This window comes from Pteropus medius, unplaced genomic scaffold (assembly GCF_902729225.1).
Source record: "Pteropus medius unplaced genomic scaffold, Ma_sr-lr_union100, whole genome shotgun sequence".
NCBI lineage: Eukaryota > Metazoa > Chordata > Mammalia > Chiroptera > Pteropodidae > Pteropus > Pteropus medius.
The window spans coordinates 6,650,577-6,672,337 of record NW_024349798.1 but is presented as its reverse complement, the minus strand read 5'-3'; the positions used below and the strand labels follow the sequence as shown (position 1 = coordinate 6,672,337).

Sequence of the window (21,761 nt, the reverse complement as noted above, 5' to 3'; positions counted from 1 at the left end):
GTGGCTGCTATGACAAAGTACCATAGACTGGTGGCTTAAAGCAACAAAATGTCTACAGGCCAGAAGTCCAAAATCAAGCACCAACAGGGCCGTGCTCCCTCTAAAGGTTCTAGGAGAGAATCCTCCCTTGCCTCTTCTGGTGGTTGCCAGCATTCCTTGGATTGTGGCAGTATCACTCGTTTCCGCCTTCCTGGTCCCACTGCCTCCTCCTGTTCTCTCCTCTTCTGCCTCTTATAAGGACACTGGCCTTTGGATTTAAAGCCCACACAGATAATCCAGGATGATCTCCTCATCTCAAGATCCTTAACTTAATTACTTATGCAAAGACCCTGTTTCCAAATAAGGCAGCATTCACAGAATATGGACATATCTTTGGGGAGAAGGGGGCACCACTCAGCCCACTACAATGAAAAGAGAAAAAATGAAGCAAGAAAAAAATCCAGAAGAGAGGACAGATCCTGTTTCCGTGACAGTGGCCAGTAAGTCAGGCCAAGGGGAGAACTGTGTGTCAATACTGAGTTGAGTTCCCAACTGGAACTCAAGGGCAGCCTTTTGCTTCCAGCTCCTTGAAGAAAGAGCACTCCCATTTCTGACAGCAGATTAAAGGAAGATTAAAGGGGATGAGAAAGCGCATTCTTTGTTGGCTTAGTTCCTAAAGAATTGGGCCTCTGCCTTTGGGCCATTCTCAAGTCTGCTCAAGGATAAAATGATTTATTGATGGCAATAATTAAAAAGCAATGTCAAAAAGAAGTAGTGTCAGTATTTCTCATTTGCATTTACACATGAGCAAGAGCAGCTTGGTAAAATGGGCAGGCTAGGGCTTTATTTTCTCCAACCAGAAAAGGGCTGCCACCTGATGATGCTACTGTTGGGGGCAAGACTCATTTCTATAGCAGGAGTTGAAAAGGTATTAAATCTCAGATGGTATACTGGGCCACCTGTTCTCATTTCAATACTTTTGTTATGGGTCCAGTGGATTATCAATGGGTGGCACTCTGGGTTGTAGACTTGAGCCCCACTGGGGGCTGTTTTTCCATCAGTGCCTTGGCTGTGATTTTGAATGAGTTTGTCTGCTCAAGATTGGATCATTAGCTTGATTTAAGGTGGTTGGTTGACCTGATCTGGCAGCTGTTCTTCCGCACTGATTTCAGACTAGCTGGTGAATAAGACATTTTCTTCTTTGGTTTTGGGAATGCAAACTTAATGAAGAACTGGACCTCGCAAATCAAAAGGAAAGTGAAGATATGTTTATAGTGTATATGGTACGTTCAAAGGAATTAGCGAACAACACATAGTAGGTCCTCAAATTGCTGTCTAATAAGTGAATGCATAAAAGTCTGTCTATGACCAAATGGACTATTTGCAAATATATACTGTTCCACCTGAAAATTAGTAGGTAGGAACAGAGCAAATGTTTGGGGAGGGAGATGATCTTATTGAGTTATTAAGTTATAGCATGGTTTATTTTAACCCCACTAAAGTATTTTTCCCAATCAACTTCAGACTAAATCAAGTTCTGCTTCCTACTTGTTCAGATCATACCTGGCTGTCTGCAAATAGGGCAGGGGTTAGGAGGGAATTTGTTCAATTAAAGTCAATAAGCATTTGTTGAATGCCTACTAAGGGTAAAGGCTTATGCTCTATGCCATGGAGATACCAAAATAAATGAGGCACAGCCCCACTCTCAACCATGTTAGGAAATGACAATTATAAAAAACAGAAATTCATGCTAGCTCAAGGAAAAGGACCGCAGGCAAACTCATGGATATGGGAACCAAATTAGAAGCATTTAGAGAATGGAAACTTCCTCTTTCTGGCTCTCGGAAGCCCAGTGGTCTCTCTCATCAATCGCATGGACTTTCTTTGCTTTTCTCACCGGAAACCAGTTTCCCCTTTTCACTCATGGTCTACCATGCTAGACAGCAGAACCCACCGACTGATTAGTTGCTATGTCTCTTGATTCAAGTCTTGAGAGAGAGAGAGAGAGAGAGAGAGAGAGAATTGGGTTTCTGGCCAACCAACTGAATATGGGAAGGAGATGTCACATGGTCCAAATCTGATGCCTAAACCTGCATTTCAGTAGGGCCTATGAGTAGGGGGCTTCTAAGAAAGGGTACTCATGAACACTACAGGCACTCCAGGACATGTTCTTCCTATTTTTAACTCTCTCTCTCTCCTGCCCCCTAGATTATTAGTACAGGAGACAATAAAGAATAGCATTTGGCTCAAAATATTTGAGGAAGGGAGGGAGAAAAGAAACATTAGGACCAAACTTTGAACTTCATGGTTTCCTAAACTTACTCTGCAAGTACTTGAGAAATAAATGTCAGTCAGTCCCTGGGAGCCAAGAGGAGCTGAATCCATCTGGGTTCATTCCCAGACCTGAAAGCTCCGCTGGGTGAATTTACCAACACCTTGCCGCATCTGATTTGGTGTGGGTGGCTGCATTGTACCCTGATTAAAGCATAATTAGCAAGCAGCAGGAATCTCATTCACGAGGAGAGCTCATCCTATTTCCTGTTTAACTTGCATAATTACCCACATCACCAGACATTGAAATGAAATGGATGACAGACTCTCAGAATGACAGAGCTAGAAAGGCCCTTGGAAATTCATCTGGCTTGTTTTACAAAGAAGGAAACTTGAGGCCGAGAGAAAGACCGAGGGCTTACAAGAGCCAAGACCAAATCCGGGTGTCCCACCTCTGAGTCCAGCCCTCTTTCTACAGTATCGTACTACAGGGAGGGCAGCACCCTCTGACCCAAGTGAAACCCGCTCCTGTGCAGCTTTTGGAACTCCAGGCACAGCCAACAGTGTCGCCTTCACATAGTTTTTCCAGCCAGGTCTCTGGTTGTCTCCAGAGTAGAAAATGCAATTTAAGTAAAACTGTGAATGTTGCTCCCTGCAGCTGTTTGTTCCTTAGCTCTTCCTCTCCTCTGTCTTGTTTTGCCCACATTCCCGGACTGGCCCTTGACCGGGATAAAGAAGTTTGAGCAGCAGGAAGGAAGAATCAAAGGGGCCGTGGAAACCTCTGCTAGGTCATTAGTGGTCCCCAGCTGCTGGTTGGATTTAGAACATGCATTTAAGTGTCAGGGTGGAAATAACCCAAATACCACAGAGATGGTTCCTTTTGTGCAATTACTGGGACTAGCCGTGCCACAGAATGGAAGGGTCATGCTCCCTGAGCTCATTTTAGCTTAGTTGTTTGAAACTTGGGTAACATTACTTTGAGGGGAAAATGGATTCTATGATTGGTTACCAGGCTAGTCTACTTAACTGAAATTATAATTGACCCCTGAGTCCCAGGACACCCAAGTAGCATCCTTAAGGTGCAGCAGGGGGAAGTCTGTGCCCGCAGCTTCCTCCAGTTACTCCTCCCAAGTCCTCCCAGTGGCTCTGGACCCCCAAGCTTTCCCAGATACTGCAGTGAGCGAGGTTTTGATGGCTGCCTGCCCTCCCCCAGTCCCTCAGGAGGGCTTCTGCATTTCAGAATTATGGGTAATCTGACAGAATTAATGCATGTAGGTTAATGACTAACATGCATGTGTGAATGACTAAGAGCTCCTCAACCAATGGTTCTATCATGTTAGTGGGCACTAAAACCACCTAGAGAGTTTATTAAAATGCAGGCTCCCAGACCCCATTTCAGAGGTACAGATTCAGCTAGAGCTAGAATAGGGACAAGGGAATCTGTGCAACAAGCAACTCAATTGATTCTAATGCTGGTGGTAGAAAATACCATGGAGAAACACTTGAATAGGTGAAATGGCAGATGTTTGTTATCCCCAGGTGATTTGCTTTCTACTGGGCATAAAGATAAAACAGAATCCAGGATACTGCAGGCTTAAGAAAAGGCAAAGTCGAGCTACTCCCTGGATAAATTATCTCTGTGCTTCCATTTCATCTGCTGGGATGTGGCATGGCTCAGCCATGAGAAAGCTCAGGCACTATAACAAGAAGAGGTCTCGTTGTAGACTTCAGAAGGATGCCATGATTCATTTGCGAGGCTTAAAAGGTTCTTGCTCATTACAGCCTCAACCTACCTGTAACAAAGTGCTCCCACTCGAGGTATTCAATCCTCACTCCTGAGAGACCGGATAACAGAGAGAATAAGAGCACCAGCTATAGATGCCCAACATCAATCAGGCATTGGGAAACACAGGTCAAAGAGACACCATTTCACTAACTGCTAGTTGGCCATAATCAAAAAAAAAACAGAAAGAAAGAAAAGAAAAAGAAAAAGAAAATAATAAGTGTTGGCAAGGATGTAGAGAAATTGGAACCCTAGACATTGCTGCTGGGAATGTAAAATGGTGCAGCCACTGTGGAAAACAGTTTGGCAATTCTTCAAAAACTTAAACATAGAGTTACCATAAGACCCAGCAATTCTACTCACAGGTATCTATCCAAAGGAATTAAAAGCAGAGACTCTAACAGATACCTGTACATGAATGCTCATAGTAGCATTACTCACAGTAACCGAAAAAGTGGAAGCAACCCAAATGTTCATCGGCTGATGAATGGAGAAACACATTCTGGTCTCTTCAGATATGAAATATTATTCGGCCATAAAAAGGAATGAAGTACATGTTACAGAATGGATGAACCTAGAAAACATTATGCTCAGTGAAAGAAACCAGAGACAAAAGGTCAATATCGCATGACTTCATTTCTATGAAATGTCTGGAACAGACAAATCCATAGAGACAGAAAGTAGATTTGTGGCCACCAGGGGGCAAACAAATACAGGGTCTCCTTTTGGGGTGATGAAAATGTCTTGGAACTGGACAGAGGTGTTATTACACAATAATGCGACTGCACAAAATGCCACCGAATTGTATGTTTTAAAATGTTAATGGTTAAAAAAGAGAAAAGAAAAAAATAAATATTTTTTAAATGTTTATGTTTAATTTTAAGTTATGTGAATTTTATCTGAATAAAATAACAGGCTAACCTCCCAGGTTGAAAGCCCAGCTCTGCCTCATGACCTTGAGCAAACTCTGTGCCTCAGTTTCCTGTAAAGGGGGAAATCGCTAAAGCAGACTATAATAATAGCCACTTGCAGGGTTATTGGGAGAATTATATGAATGAATATCCCTAAAGGACTTGGGAGAGGTGCTGGCGTATGGCATGATGGTAAATGGGTACCACTATTGCCTCACATAAGCCCCACCCCATTACACAGGCAAACCAAGGCCAGGAGAATTAAGGGCTTGTTCAAGTTCACACATCAAGTTCAATAGCTAAGTTGGGGTTGGCACCCAGCTCTCACGAACTCTAGATCTCTGCCCTTCCCCTGCCAACGGTCTGATTTGATCCCTGACTAGGAATCTTGACACTTCAAGGCCCCAATCCCTGGCAGCAGCACAACTTTCTAGTGACCCAGCATGTGGTTGGCTGCCTGGCCTACCTACAAAGTGGAAACAGCTATTTAAAGCTTTATAGCAACTACTGTTTTTGTTTCTTCCCAGTTGAAAGCCTTGGCCACCTTAGGGGGACTTTACTTTACCCACCAGCAGCCTGGTGGCAACTCTGACCCAGCAGAGAGCTTTTCCCTACTCTGTTCCCATGACCAGCAACGTCCTGCCTCAGTTTACCTTAGACATTAGAAAAATCGTCACTATCTTGTTACAGTCAGTAGGGTCACCCAGAGTCTTTCTCTTCTAGGAGGCGGGGGAAGAAGGCGCTCAGTTCTTCCCTTAGACTGCCCCCCACGTGCACTTCCCTTTTCCCTGGTAAGATCACAGGTTTGTTTTTTTTTTATACTTTTCAACTCCTATGTATTCAGGAACAATCTAGCTTATTCACATTCCCCAACATCCACCTTCCTCCCTCAAGTAGACAGAAATAAGTCTACACCCATCCATGTCTAGAGAGCCTTCCTGATTCCATTGGTTTCCTCAAATGGCGCAACCCATGGGAGTCCTTGGAGAAATCCTGCGAGGTTTGCTGAGAATCCGTCCCACTAGATGTTCAATATTGAATCACATCATCACAAGTAGAAGATAAGAAAAATAATCCCACAGGAAGTGTCCAAATTCTAGGCTCTTAGCTCCTGGACACAGAATAACCTGGCTTCCCTATGTTCTGACTTCCTTCCTCCTTCATCAGCTTTCATAGCCAACACCAGCTTCCCCCTGGGCTGTGAAGTCTGTTTTGACAGGTCTGAGATGCGATTAGCCCTTCCTTTGTGGCTACCAATATTTATACCACCAGACAAACAAGTCTGAAGCCCCAGGGTGGCTACCTGGGAATGAGAGCCCACCAGAAGACACGGGCCAACCAAAAGGATGTCAGGGAAGGTGATCTTACAACCACATTAATACCCCTAGCAGCATTTGTTCATAGAACTTATCAGTACCTTCCCTTCTTTATCCCCAAGGTCGCTGGATTGAAGATCATGGAATCACTCATAACATGATGTTTAACACTGAGACATGCTGGAAGTACTCCTTCAAGACCACACAGAACAAGACTGAGTGGTGGGACAATGGTGTTCTCCCCCTCTGGATCACAGTCCAGAGACAGGTACCAACAGAAACTCTAGGCTGGCTTCCAGGGCTGTTGACTCTCATTCCTAGGCAAGTGGGATGGGAGTTAGGCGCTGTGTGACTTTGGGCAAGTGACTTAACCTCTCTAAGCATGTTTTACCTAAACATGTAATAGGGATCATGATGATGTGCTTATGTAATATAGTTGATGTGAAGATTAAATGAGAGATGCGTGAAAAGCAGTGCGCACAGAGGAAATGCTCATTATGTTTTAGCTGTTAACAATGGACAAGTCTCTAGGAGGGCAGAGACGGGCTTAGCCATGATTGTACCTCCAGGGCTCACCACAGGGTCTGGACTCAGCAGTTTTTTAATAAATATCTGTTTATACACTTGCCTCAGACTTTGGCTTAAAAGCCCCTAGGAATGAAGATGACCATTTAATGCATCTTCAGACCATGAAAAGCTCTGATGAGAACATCTGCTTGAAAGGATTCCAATGACCATTCATTATTGCTTTGAAAAGGTAGAAATTGGAGATGTGTGTTTCACTCCCAGCCCCAAAACCTGTTGCCAGATTTGCATTTTCTCAATGAGCTTCCATAGTTGTCATTTTAGAATAGGACCTCTTTCTTCTTCCCCGAGACATCAGCCTTTGCTCCTAAGCTATCCTGGCACTTCATCTCTGTGCTCCAAGCCCACTCCATGCATGTCACATTGCAAGGTGGTGTAATCCAGCAGCTCAGAACCTCAGGCTGTATACTCACACTCCTGAAGCAGGAGCTTGGCCCACCCTGCCCTTCTCCAGCTATATGACCTTGGGCAATGACTTCCTCTCTGTGCTTGAGTTGCCCCATTCGTAAAATGAAGATTGTCAGAGTCCCTGCGTCATAGGTCATTGGGAGGATTAACTGAGATATTGCCTGTAAGATGCTTAGAACTAAATGCTCAAAAACTATTAGTCATGCTTATGAATGGAGGCGGAATCATTTTAGCACTTCTTCAGCTGGTCACTACAGCTCTATGCCAGAACTATCCAGTGGAACATTCTGTGATGAGGGACAAGTTCAACTGTGCACTGTCCAATATGGAAGTCACTAACTACAGGCAGTTATTGAGCCCTTGAAATATGGCTAGTGAGCCTGAGGAACTGAATTGTAATTATATTTAACTTTAATTAGTTTCAATTTAAATTTAAATACCACACATGGTTAGGAACTACCATAATGGACGATGCAGCTCTAGAAAAATACGGAGGGTTGGCAATGATCCTATCCTACCTCAGGTTCATTTTTTCCCTGTTAAGCCCTAGATCCCTTCCTCTCTGTCATGTTTTTAAGCTTTAAGGCATAGACTATGCAAATAAATTCTGTCCTCCCACAAAAATAACACTTATAACACTTACTATGAGCCAGGCACTGATTTAAGTGTTTTACACATATTAATGTATAACAATTCTAAGATGGGTGCTATAATTATGCCCATTTAACAGATGAGTAAACTGAGGCACAGAGCAGCACCATAACTTCTCAAAGTCACAAAGCTAGTGTAAGGCAGAGCTGAATCTTAAATACTCTGGACTCAGCAACTCTTAACTCTTAACCATGATATATTATCTCTGTAGCCAACACATTTAGCAATAGATTTCATAGTGAGTCTTCTAGTTGCCTAGTTGCTGGAGAGGTCTAGCTAATCTTCCTTATTCACTATTCAAAATCCAGGGCCTCTCTAGTCTTTTGCCATGATGTTTGTTCACTGGCACGAGGCCTCTGGTAGCATTCTGCTTTCTTATCGTTTTTCTTATTCATGGTTCTGTCTCATTGCCATTTATTTGCAGGACATTGTTTCCTTCTGCTCAATTCATAATCAGAATGTTTTTCTTCTTTGCTGAATTCATAAGTGGTTGTGCAAAAAGAGGATCTGGTATAGGGCCAGGCGACTGACAACACACCGCTCATTTAGCAGGTGAACGTCAAATTGGTGTATCCCATTCAGCCACTGGCAGCTCCTGCTGCGGGACAGAGCCAGTGGCCAGCTCCCTGAGGGGCTGGCAGAAAAGCTGCTGTAATCAAAGTAAACCTCCAGCCCCAGGCCAACACCCCAGGAACAGCACTCCAGCTGGCCCCATATGCCATTCAGGGCCATACATCTGCATTGCCGTGAAAGACTGTAGGAGGGTGGTCTGCCCCGTATCCAGCTCTGGGAAAATCCATCCTTCTCCCAAGTTTCTTCCAGGTAAGCTTTGTAGAAATTGATGCATGAACCTTTTCTATGACTAAAATGTTTTCCTTCAGTGACACTAATGCTGCCAGAATCCACCAAGATACACGAGAATTGACAAGCCTTGGTGGATGATGCCTAAAAGATGGGATTCCTGACTGCCTTTGTGTCCGTGATTCACAGACCACAAGCATATCCACATTCCAGTAGGACTTCACTAATAGTCAGGGTATAAACCAAGAGGCTCCATTTAGAACGGGCTCAAATTTTCAATGAGTACTTCCAATAACTGAACATAATCAATGGCTGAGGTATTTCTCTAAGTTCAGAAGTCCTAATTTTATTAAAGGCAAGTAACCATGACTGTAAGACCCAGGAAAACCATAAAACCTAGAGGTATGCTTCACCTGTCTCCAGAGAAGCTATAGAGAGTATTAAAGAGGAAATGGCAGAGGGTGATCTGAGTGAGATCTTCAAGAATCTGTGACAGGACCATGATAGGTGACTACCAGGAAGGGATTTGGGGAGAGGGTGGGAGAACAGCTATCATTCTCATTGTAAGCCAGGTCTAGCATCCAAACTTGGAAGAGCTGTGAGCAAAATGGTGCCAGCATCTGCCTAGAAGAGCATTAATAGCAAGATAATGCATCCCAATATTGGCCCAAACTGTGTCTTTATTATACATCATAAAGGCTCTAAGAATAATAATCTGACCTCCAAAAAGGGTGTGAGGGGGAAGAAAACAGAACCTTGGACAGCTAACTGCCTTCTGCTCAGTGACTCCTCCCAAGCACAGCAAAGCAATGAAAACACCCAGAACCAACTCTGACTTCTGAATTTCAAATGCATGGAGTACATCTCTTTCCACTCAATCATTCCCTAGAATGAATAACTAATTCCTTTCTATAACCCACACATACTCCCAACCTGATGAACCATTCATGGGCCTTCCTAAAATGTACGCCTTGTGAAATTAATTCTGTCACCTAAAGGAACAGACAAGACAAAATGCAAAATTAAACTGAAACCTTTCCTCTAATTATTGGTTCTGAAGAGTTTGGTGGACTCTGAACAAAACTCAATAGTCAGGATTTACCTGTAGGAAGTACCAACTCTTGTTTTAAAGAAGCAACTTAAGAGTAATAGTCACATTGATGCAACACTACACTAAGGGAGAATAATGAACCTAATAAAACTAGCGATTTTCCAATTGCTATGGCTACTGGAAACACTGATTATGCTAATTAAAGGGGTAGAATAGTAAATACCAACTCTTTTGCATCCAATTAAATGCTCAGATTACTTCTCAGAAGTATTTGTTGAAAATAGCACTTTTGATTATCATGTGTCCCAAATAAACAAAGTCGTGTGTGTGTGTGTGTGTGTGTGTGTGTGTGTGTGTGTGTGTGTACACGCATGCTCACACACATTCTTTCTGGAGCTAATTTCATAAAGCAGCACAACTCTTAAAATTCGCATGGGACCAACTGAGAAAAATCATAGTTTCCTAAAACTACAGCTTGAGATATCTTTAAAAGTATGTTCTGAGAAAACAGCCTAAGAAAACAATTTTAAATTGGGGACATCTGAAATTTAACATGCAAACATCAAGAACTCAACTGGATATGCAAAGCTACCTAAGTTCCTCAGAATACCAATGTCAGCTTATTCTAAATAATAAAATAGCCAGTCAAACTATGTTCTGCAAAATGTTAGAAGTGTCATCCTTCCAGTCAATTCCATTCTTCAGAGCAAAGTCAATTTATATGTAAGTTAAACAAAGTACCGTCGCTGAAAACAGAATTGTGTCGATTGCCAATCAGAAATGCAATAAATAAATATTAGAGGATTTGGAAGTTAAAGCAACCATAGAAATTCTATTATCAGAAAGGAAAATGTGTTACCTGTGGAGATAACAAATAAGATGCTAGAATCCAAAAGAGAAAATGTTTCTGTAACTATTTCCATAAGTTAATCAGGAGTGAGAACAGGATGGCTTTTGTACCCACAAAAGGAAATATGACTCATGCATTCATTTAACATACATTTAATCAACAGTTAGCACTTACTGTGAGTCAAGCCTGTTCTAGGTCCCAGGAAAAGATCGACATGGCCTGTGATCTCCTTGAGCTTACATTCTAAAGGAGAGAAATAGATGGCAAATAAGTGAACAAATTAAGATAATTTCAGATTGAGGAAAACACTTTAGAGAAAATAAAACTGATCACCTAGTAGAAAATGAATACTGGCATGCAGAAGGGACAGTATTTCACCTATAGCTATGGATAGCAGAGCTCCTTTAGCCTTGCAAAGTCTTTAGCATTAATTAAGACTTTTGTCTGAGGTCAAGTTCCTGAAAGCAGAGCCTGAGGCAGGAATTCAGTGCTCGTAATACATTAAAGGAGAGCTCTCAAAAGATGAGAGTGAGGAAACCTAACAGGACAGAGGGTTGCTGCTTGACACTGATGTGGTCCCAGGTGGAGACCAGCTTCAGCCTCACCCCATGGGGAACTCTGGAGCATGAATTGCACCCCGATGTTATCCCACCCTGAGGCAGGGAGCTGGTTTTTGTCCTCCATCAGTCAATCACTGGCCACGGTCAGCTGGGTATGGAGGAATAGTATGGAACACCTTCCTAGGTAAAGCAGGACTTAGCCGCTTGGGTGAGGGTAATTTTCCAGAACATAGGGCAGCTGTGAGACATTAGCAGACACCATCACCATCAGAATTGGGTATGCGCGCATTAGCCAAGTAAGGAGATCTGGATGGGGAACCAATATCATCCCCTATAACTTCCAAATTGCTTTCCTATTTCTCTCTCTCAAACATACATGGGCAGATCTGGCATTACTTTTGATTATAGTTTTCCACTCATTTGTTAACCAAATTGCAACAACCCAGGGGATATTATCCCAAAATTCTTCCCAGTCATTTATTCTCCATACCAAATCAATGCAGTCATACTACCACCATCCTTTAGTTCTACTGAAGCTAGTGAACTTTAGAGTGTTTTATAGAACATCCAAATCTTGGAAGATACAGGAAATATCACAGAATAACCCTCAAAGGTGAAAGATTAGCTGAGACCAAGGAAAGTACTTGCTCCCCAAGTAAGCAGGCCATTCATTCATTGAACCAAAAATCTGTTGAGTACCTACTGTGTACCCCTTCCTGGTTAAGGACCTGCTTTACAAAAACAGGATCTGTTTAGTGAGATGTGTCCATCTTGTTAACTCATTGGTGAGCATACAGGAAATTATTTTCTTTTCCTAACAATTTTACTAAGGTTTGCCCAAAATCACCTTTCTGCTGGGGAGCAGATCACTTGAGAATATTTTCACAACTTTGTAGTCACTTGTTGTTACAACAGCCCCACTCCTGAAGATTCAGTTCTGCTTATGGTAAAACCTTCATCTTGTAACCAAGTCAAAGTTCTCCTCCCCGGGTGGCCTCAGCAACCTGAAGGAAGGAGCATGGCCTATGATCTACTCTCCGACACACACACACACACCCTTCCCTGGTTTACCCTCTGGAGACAAGGTGATAGAAGAGATGTCAGCTCCCGCAATGACAGATTGCGGGGAAGCTGTGACCCTTATCCTGTTGGTTGTAATTTGCTGCCCTGCCTAGTTGCCCATGGCCTAACATAGAGGAGTGAAGGTCACCAGGCCCCAATGACAAGGGTCTTAGTGTCAAGCAGCAACTGCAGGCCCCGCTGGGGCCTTGCAAGACTCAGCTACATTTCATAGCTGACCTACCCAATTCCTCTAACATAAGGAATCCAATGCTCCATGCTGCGGCTATGTCTGCCATTACCGGAGCCCACAGTTTCATCTTCCCTCTACAGACCCCAACCCTGGGGTCTACAGGCACATTCCAGATTCCCCTTCAGTACCCTGCAGGAAACAAAATTGCCCTTTCTTCACCTGACCATGCTGCCTTGCCCACTGTCTCTCTCTCTCCAGGAAAAATAAAAGCTAACCTCATGAGGAAACTGAGGTAGAGAGCATTTGAGTAACATGCATCCAAGTGGTGGAGAAAGGCAATAACCAGGCAATCCAGTATCAGAGCACACTTTGAACTGCCACATTGTTCGGCCTCTGAGTAGGTTATCAGGCCAGTGGTTGAGCAGATATCTGGAAATAAGATGGCAGTTTCCCCTTCTTACAAACACCCCCAAATTTTATAAGCTTTAGATATGGGAACCAGTAGGGCAGATTCTCTGCTCTCCAACAGCCCCGTGGGAAGTCCCAATCACACCTCATTGGCTTTGACTGGGACATGAGCTCAAGGCTGAACCAATTACAATGGCCAGAGGATGCAGTGTCCTCTGTGACCAGGCTAGAGCCACATCCCACTTTTGGAGACTGATGTGGAGCCAACACATTCCAAACCTGGCATGGAACAAGGGCAGAGAGGAGAGTCTCCAGGGAAAGTCAGGGGGCTCTGAACCAGCAGACAGGGAAGTGGGTGCTGGGCAGGCAAACATATTAACAGTCCACTACACAAACTAGGGAAGAATTGTGGTGGTTTATTCTAACTGGAGGCAAAGAGTACCTACTACGTGCTGAAACATGATGCCCAACATGTTAAAGTGATCTGGCTCAATCCTCACAAAAAATCACAACTTTTTGTCATTTTACATGTAAAAACACTGAAGCATATGAAATTAACTTACCCACCATCACCAACTTAGAAAGTATCATTTTCTCTCCATTCTAAGGAACTTATTTTTTTTTTTTCATTTTGCCATCTCTGAAGTTAGAGTACTTCTTCCAATAACTGTAGTGTCGTGATTTAATTGGCAACATTTTCCTTCCTATTAGTGCATAAAATATGGCGCATCTCACAACAAACAGTATTTTAGATTTGATGAGATCCTGGCGAAGCCGGGAATGAAATCCAACCCCATCTGACTCTAAAGTCCATGTGTTTTCTCAGCCTCTCAACAAGGGCAGGGATGTAAGTAAGTTGGTCTTTGCTTATTATGAGAAATCTCTCTTATGGAATTTTCTTCTTGTGCTTGCAGGGGAGGAAGATGGTGTCATTCTACTATCCCAGAGGAGGTGCTAAATATAAAGGTGAAGCTGTCCAGAGGTCCCTGGTGGAGTCTTACACTCCCCTAGACAGCAACAAGACAGAGTGGAGGGAGAACATTGATACTGTCGTGAACTGGCTCACTAAGGAAGACTGACTTCATGACCCTGTACTATGGAAAGCCAGAAAGCCAAATATGGACACCAATTTGGGCCCAAGATGGAAAACAGAAGAGTGATTATCCAGCAAATTGACAGAACCATTGGGTACCTGGTAGAACCCACTGAGAGGCACAGCTTGACTAAGCACCTCAGTGTCATCATCACATCAGACCATGGCATGACCAGAGTAAAGAAGAAGCCCAATGTCACTGAGACCATCTTGACCAACTACATCAGGTTCAGGGACTTAGTCAAGTTTAATATCATGGACTACAAAGGCTTTGGGATGCTCCTGCTCAAACTGGGGCAAGAGAAAGCCCTTTGCCAGGCGCTGAAGAATGCAGACCCACACCTCAACGTCTACAAGGAGGAATTTCCAAAATGCTTCCATTTTGCTAAGCACAAGCAGGTCCTGTCAATCCTGATGTATGCCAACTCTGGTTATAACATCAATGGGGTGGGTTGATTCTAAAATGAATACAGTAATTTTGGATCTGGGAGCCAGCCACTAGGGAAGGACAATTCTGAAAAACATTAAAACATAAGTGCACACACAATGAGTTGTAACCCATTGTTTTCTAAGTGTTCCCCATCTCCCTGAACCTCCCCTTCCCCACATTACCATTATGCAATAACAATGACAAACATCCCTGACCAGGCCCAGTGCTGTGCTAAAAACTTAACATGAGTTATTTTATTTTTGTCTTCCCAACAACCCTAAAAATAGATGCTCTTATCTTTCCCATTGTAACAAGAAAAAAATCAGAGCTAGAGAGAAGTGATTTGACATTAGAAGTGTCAAAAAGCTGAGGTCCGAACCCAAGCTTGCATGCTTGATTATTATGCACAGATCACCAGGAGATTCATGCACGCACACACACATGCACACACGCCAGACACACATGCTACACCGCAAAGCACCTGCTGGTTCCCCTTCACACATATCAAAGAAAAAAAAAAAGCAATCCTGTTAACACAAAAACTTATACACAAATGCTCATAACAGTATTATTCATAATAACCAAAAAGCAGAAAGAACCCAAATTTTTATCAACTGACAGATAAACAACTATGGTAGGTATATCGGTACAGTGGAATATTATGTAGCCATTAAAAGGAATGAAGAAGTGATACATGCTACAACTTGAATGAATCTCGAGAACATTATACCCAGTGAAAGAAGTTAAATAGAAAAGACCACATATTGTATGCTTCCATCTAAATGAAAAGTCTAGAATAGGCAAATCTATAGATACAGAACATAGATTGGTGGTTGTCTAGGACTGAGGGTGGGGAAGAGTTGGGGGCAAATGGGGTGTGACTGCTGAAAGCTACAGGGTTTCTTTTGGGGATGATGGAAATGTTCTAAAATTGATTGTGGTGATAGTTGTATCACTTTGTGATTATACTAAAAATTACTGAACTGTACATTTGAAATGGGTAGATCGTATAGTATATGAATTATAGTTTAACCAAGCTGTCATTAAAAAGACTAGTCTAAAGAAGAAAATACTAAAGTCAATGCTAATTGCCAGACATAAGCGAAGTAGTGTGGTTTTTGTTAACTACCAAACTGTAATTCACGGCAGAACAAAGATGAAGGCGATGCTTAAACATCACATGACAGAAGACCATCCCAGATATAGCTTGAAGAACTCCTGTCTAAGGCTATGGACAGGAACCAAACATTATAATTATGTTTGTGATCTATATACTCTCTTGCTATAAGTCCAGAGTATAAGAGGTATGGGAAAACTCATGAAGCTATTGTCTAATGTTGATGGAAACAATCATAGTAAATGCAATGATTTATACTTTGTAATCCCTCAAGTGGCTCAGAATACTGAGGATGTGTGCCCAAAACTAAGCTCTCGAAAAGGAAAGATTCCACAGTCAGTGGCCTCTTTGTAAACCTGATTCATGATGTAACAGGTTGAGAGTAATGTGAAGGCATTGAATGATAAACACATTTCCAACGTAACCAATCAGATAGTTTGAGGGGATAGGAGGCTGTGATCAATTTAATCTTCCAGCAAACTGACAATGAGACAGAAAATCCTTTGGGTCTCAGCAAATCTCACTGAGTACATGCCTCAGATTCCCATCTGCTTGCCTTGAGGTGCAAAGTAGAGTGGATGCTACCCTTCTCTCTTCAGGGACTAAGGAGCTTGCAAACCATATAAGGCCATCACTTGGGTACTTGGTCTTGATGAGCTGCCCCATGGCTTTGAAGGCCATTGGACTAGTTTCTTTAGCCAGGCCAAATATGAGACCAACTTTCCAAAGTACAGAGCATCACTCTTCTTTCATGCTAGAATATCTGTTGGTCCTCAGAAAATATAAAGTGCTATGAAGGGTGTTACTTAGTCATTTGAAAAAAGACACAGACAAAAACCTACCTGGCATCATTGATTAAGCAATTACCTACAGTCCTTACTCCCTCCTCTCCAAACCTCCCCCCACCAAAAAAAATTTTTATATACACACACACACACTTGCCATGAGAAACAGTGGCTCTAGAACCAGAAAGTCTGGGTTCAGATACCTGCTCCAACACTTGCTACTACATGACTCAAGACAGGTTCCTCAGTTTTCATATCCACAAAATGGAGATGATGATAACAGTGCTCTCGCTGGGCAGTTATAAGGGTAAAAGGAGTTAACATCTATTTATAAAGCATTCAGAACAATTCACAGTATGTAATAAGTGCTTGATGTTTGAGCTTATTGTTATTGAGTATTGTTATTATTATCTTCTTGCTGTTTCTAATGGGTAAGCTTTCTTTACTTCCTCTTAAAGATCTTTCATCCCTTGCTTTTCTCTCTGCCACCCCAGGGAGCAGTGCCTTTCCTGGTCATTTAAATTTTCAAAGATTTCATGGATCCAACAAGCATTATATTAACCAAGGGGCAGTTTTCTGCAGAGTAGAATCTAAAATGGCTTTTGTTATTATTATTTTTCAGTAAATTATAATATATTTCAACAAAGGAGATCATGGCTTTGATAACGTCCACATGGACACGAAGACCATAGTCAGAGCTTTCAGCCCAGATTTCAAGAAAAATCACCTGGCTAAGCCTTTTGACAGCATCCACATCTACCCACTCATGTGTAAGCTCCTGGAGATTACCCCCGAACCCCACACCGACTCCCTGGCAGTCACCCAGGAAATGCTTGTGGACTCTTATGACCAGCAGCCAGGTGAAATACAAAAGCAACCACCAGGAAATTGGTGGTGTGTTCTGTTCTGTCATGAGATACAGAGGATTCATAATGGAGTCTCCCGGTGGGGGAGGTGGAATCAAGCAGAATAATCTTGTTTCCCAGCAACTTCAGTGCCCCCAGAACAAGATATCAGCAGCTCTAAAGACAGCAGGAAGTAGGGAAACCCTAGAAGTGCTGGTGACATTTTATATAGTGCCTCAGGGGCAAAGGGAAGGCTCTCCATAAAGGAAGTCAGACAATAATCCTTCTGATCCTCAGAAGTCTTGTGCAGTCTGCCCCCAGATGTCCCTTGTAGATAAGGAAAATCAGCCTTCCTTCATCAACTCTGTGCATGCTGGTGCCTAGAAAAAAAAGCAGCTCATAGGGGAACAACAAAGCCTTACCATTCCACTCATTGCAGAAAAAAAAAGGGGCAGGGGTTCCCATAAATGAGGTTGCTAATTATTAAGATTTCAAAATCTTAAATCTGGGCAATATAAAGTAAGAAAGAGATCATCTCTGGGAATTCCATTGTTTGCGAACACTGGCCAGCTTTTCTTCTGCCAGGAGAGACATGGATAATGCCCAATGATCTCATCACATGCTAGAGCAACCACACTCAATTAAAACTAAGTACAAAGAAGCTTCCTGCACTCTTTTCCCTTCTTCCAAGCCACTGCTCACAATCTTCCTGTGAACTTAGAAGAAGCAGGCCATTTTGCAGAAAACTAAGAATGATCAATTCACCAGATTATATTTTTTTAAGTTTTAAAGTTTTACAACAACTAATGGGCCCTACTCCTGTCCCAGAGCACGTCAGGAGCCTGGGGTAAGGTGTGTTTGACTGTCAGTTACTGATTGATAAGCTGGACATCCTACTAACTGATTTTCAGGGAATTGGCTTTTAGCAAATTGGTCATTTGGCAGATGGGTCATTTGGCAAATAGGTCGTTTAGTAAATCGGCTTTCAACGACTTGCCCTTCGAGATTTCACTACAGTGAGCACTTTCTTGGGTTAAATGTACATTTCATTTCCATAATTAATATTCACTAGCGCCTGCATGGGAAACTTGCCAGGGACCCAGAGCAGCTGGAACAGGCTCTTAATAATAGGACAATTTTTTTAAACAGAAACAGAAATGCAGAGGTCATCTGCTCTCCTAAAAACAGTGATAGGTCTCGGGATTCTCATAGGAGTTCTTGCCATTCTGTTTGTCGCTAGTGTGACATACACAGCCATTCATCGAAAAAAAGAAGTGAGTGGCTTTGGGTTTCCTATGGTTAATTGGTGCACATTGTAATAATCCATTTCAACAACTTTCTGCATGCCAAAGTGGGATCTAGCACTTTAAGAACCCAGCAACCAGAGCCAGCTTCACAGGCTTGCAAACTGGAAAGTTGCAAACACAGGGCCCAGAGCTCAGAAGAGCCCCCAGCTTGGTTTAATAATCTTCTGTCATGGTCTCGAAATTCTTGATTTTTTAACAAGGCCCCTGCATTTTCATTTTGCGTTGGACCCCCAAAATTATGCTCTGGTTGTATTAGTTTTCTAAGGCTGCCATAACAAAGTACCACAAACTAGGTGGCTTAAAAACAACGGAAATGTATTGTCTCACAGACTGGAGTCTGGAAGTCCAAAATCAAGAAGTCAGTAGGGCCATAGTCTCTCTGAAACCTGTAGGGGAGGATCCTTCCTTGCCTCTTCTAGCTTCTGGAGGTTACCAGCAATCCTTGGAGTTCTTTCTCCAACCTCTGCTTCCACTGTCACACAGCTGTCTTCTCCCTGTGTCTCTGCTTTCACGTGGTCATCTAAGGATACCAGTCATGGAATTTAGGGGCTTCTGTAATCCAGTATGACCTCATCTTAATTATATCTGCAAAGACCCTATTTTTAAGTAAGGTCACATTCCTAGGTACCAAAGATTAGGGTTTTCAACATATATTTTTGAGGGACATAATCCAACCCATAATATTGGTTCTGCCACCAACCGAAGCATTATATGAGCCTGATGCACCCCTCTCTACATCGCAATAGTTTATCCTTATATGTTCCTTATTACACCCAATCCTGACCATTCTTCTACTTTAATATAGCACAGGGACCTCCTGAACACTACAAACTAAGGAAAGTTGGAACTTTATTTAACTTTAACTCCATTACCAAGCCCACATTTAATGTAATCTAGATTTGAACTATAAAATTTTCCTGTGAGTTGAAAACATGACTTATAAAGGCCTCTGCACCCTGAAGCAACATTTTAGAGAGAAATCATTGGTCTTTTCTTACAGAAACCATTAGCCATAGGAAAGATACAGGAAAAATTTTAATATACTGACTAAAATGCCATGCCCATGGAGTAATTTCTAAAAAGCAACCATTCTATACAGTTAAAATACATTAGGTTATTATTATTGTTATTATTAGCCTCAAATCCAGAAGTTGGCCCTTTAATATAGCATGTGCACATACATATCACCTCTTGCCACTGAGCCACTGGGACATGTCCTAATGCTTCGCTCCATATCAATACCACCCGGAATTTTTACTCGGTATGTTAAACAGCAGTCTTACTCTTCATTTCCACCTGAACACACCACTACTGTGAGGTCCATGGGACATTAAAAACCCCTTCAGATTCATATCTGACATGTATGACCTTATAACCATTGTCCCTCCTGAGAGCCCATACATGAAGATAAAGTTTTCTCCTGTGTACAGATCAATGCTGTGGCCCACTCAGAGTCCTTCCCCAACCTGCTGCCCACCTAAGTCATCAGGAAAGGCTGGTTTATTAATATCTTAGTATAATATCATACAGTATTACTACGGCATTGACCGTACATGCCCTTTTGCTCCTTGGAGGAAATGTAATTAATAGCTATTATGTGTTCATAGAATAAGCCTTGTATCTAAGTGTTTAACTGACCCATCCCCATTGGATTTCACTGTCTACTGCAGGCAGAGAGCTGATCAAAACAGCAAAAGTGAACTAATGTGCTGGATCCAGCTCTGAAGCATCATTCCTTTAGGACCAAGACACAGACTAGAGTTAAGACTCATTGTCCTATCACAGGTGACTCTATCTCAGGACTCTGTGACTAAGGATTTATGCAATATCTCAGACCCAGAAACCATCGACTCTATGTAAAAACACAGCAGTAACCACAGAGCACCTTCTTTATTTAAATCAACAGTGTCGAGGGAATACAAAATGGACAGTTTTTGTGTCAGATCCTGCACTCACTTGGTTGGGGAAGAAGCACAACAGATATGAGAGAATAAATGCATTCAACAAGAATTAATTTTCCTCTCTTGTTCTCATAGCTGAGCAGGGCTCCAGTGTTTCTCATCGAAAAGGGGTAATAAGATTTAATCTGTCCTCTCATCTACCTTCTGCAAGTATATTTAACAAATTAGCTCTCAAGACGCTTCTAAATGTAGTTTTATGAGAGATTTGTGAAGGTAACCATGTTAGACTTTGAATACAGTTCAAACTCCAGAGACAGCCCTGGTAGGTTGTGGACTGTCTGCCCTGCCTTTCACTCAAGACATAATAATGTCGACAAGAAATAATTATTTTTTCTTTTCCTCCCCATCTCCATGTCTGTACCACCCCACAAACCCCAGGAGCCCTCTTACTCTTATTTCAGATACTTTTTTCCTTATGCCTGCAAAGTGAGAACTCCCACTCATATAGCTCCATGTGCTCTCCTGCAGGGCATATAATGTCATCATCCTTCTCCATTTATCTGTGTGATAATTAGTTCAATGTCTCCTTCCCCCAGGAGACCCTGATCTCCTGGAGGGCAGAGACCACTCTTGGTTTTTCTCACTGTTCCATCCCTAATGCCTGACAGTGTTAAACACACAGCAGGTGCTTACTAAGTATTTGGTGAATAAAAGTCCCCATAGATTAGGGATAGACCCAAAGGCTGCAGGAGCCAGAGCTCTTGCCTTCTGTTAGAGGTCATCAAAAGGATGTGACCACCAGTTGACCAGCGAGCTGATCCCGGGCAACTGGGGGCTCTTCCCCATTCCCGCCCCTGCCCCCATTCCCACAGCGAGAGATGTTTCTAGAAGCAGCCTTAAGAGCATTGTGGTGTTGAGACCACCTGGACTGGGTACATGGCTGAACCTAGTTAAGGGCTCTGCAGACACTTTTAAGATTCTGGCGGGTAGTGAACAGATCCACTCGTCTTGAGGCGCCCAAGACAAGCCTCCAAAGTTCCCTCGTTAATCCTGCCACCTACCCATGTGGAGTGGCCTGCTTCTCTACGGTTTCTCCTGACTCTCAGTGTACTGTCCAGTTTGGGAACCAACACCTTGACCCGAATGCCTCGTTCCAAAGAGAGAAAGGGCGGCCATGGCCTGAGTCCACGGTCACTGGGCCTGAGGAGGCACTCCGACAACAGCTCTGGCCGTGAGGGCGGTCAGGATCCCACCTGCCCAGTCCCAGAGGGGTGGCGCTGACGCGCAGAGGGCTAAGATAAGGCCGCAGAGGCAGTCCCTGACAAAAAGACCCTCATAAAGGTGAAGGAACAGCGAGAACCGTTACCTGGCCCTTAGCCTCACGGGACGCTCCCAAGGAGGGCTCACTACTCAACGCAGCCCAATTCTGGCGCCAAACCCAGACTCCGCCCCGCCGA

At 42.9% G+C, this 21,761-nt stretch overlaps 1 long non-coding RNA gene across 1 annotated transcript in view; it reads right to left on the bottom strand.

The window, feature by feature from the left end:
• LOC120620549 (uncharacterized) overlaps positions 1 to 21,738 on the bottom strand; it is a 41,098-nt gene extending 19,360 nt beyond the window's left edge. The window contains exons 1-2 of the long non-coding RNA XR_005657933.1: positions 21,671 to 21,738; positions 10,781 to 10,849 (exon numbers count right to left, since the gene is read on the bottom strand). This is a non-coding gene — a long non-coding RNA (uncharacterized LOC120620549). The remainder of the gene's footprint in view (positions 1 to 10,780; positions 10,850 to 21,670) is intronic.
• Between the last annotated feature and the right edge of the window lie 23 nt (positions 21,739 to 21,761).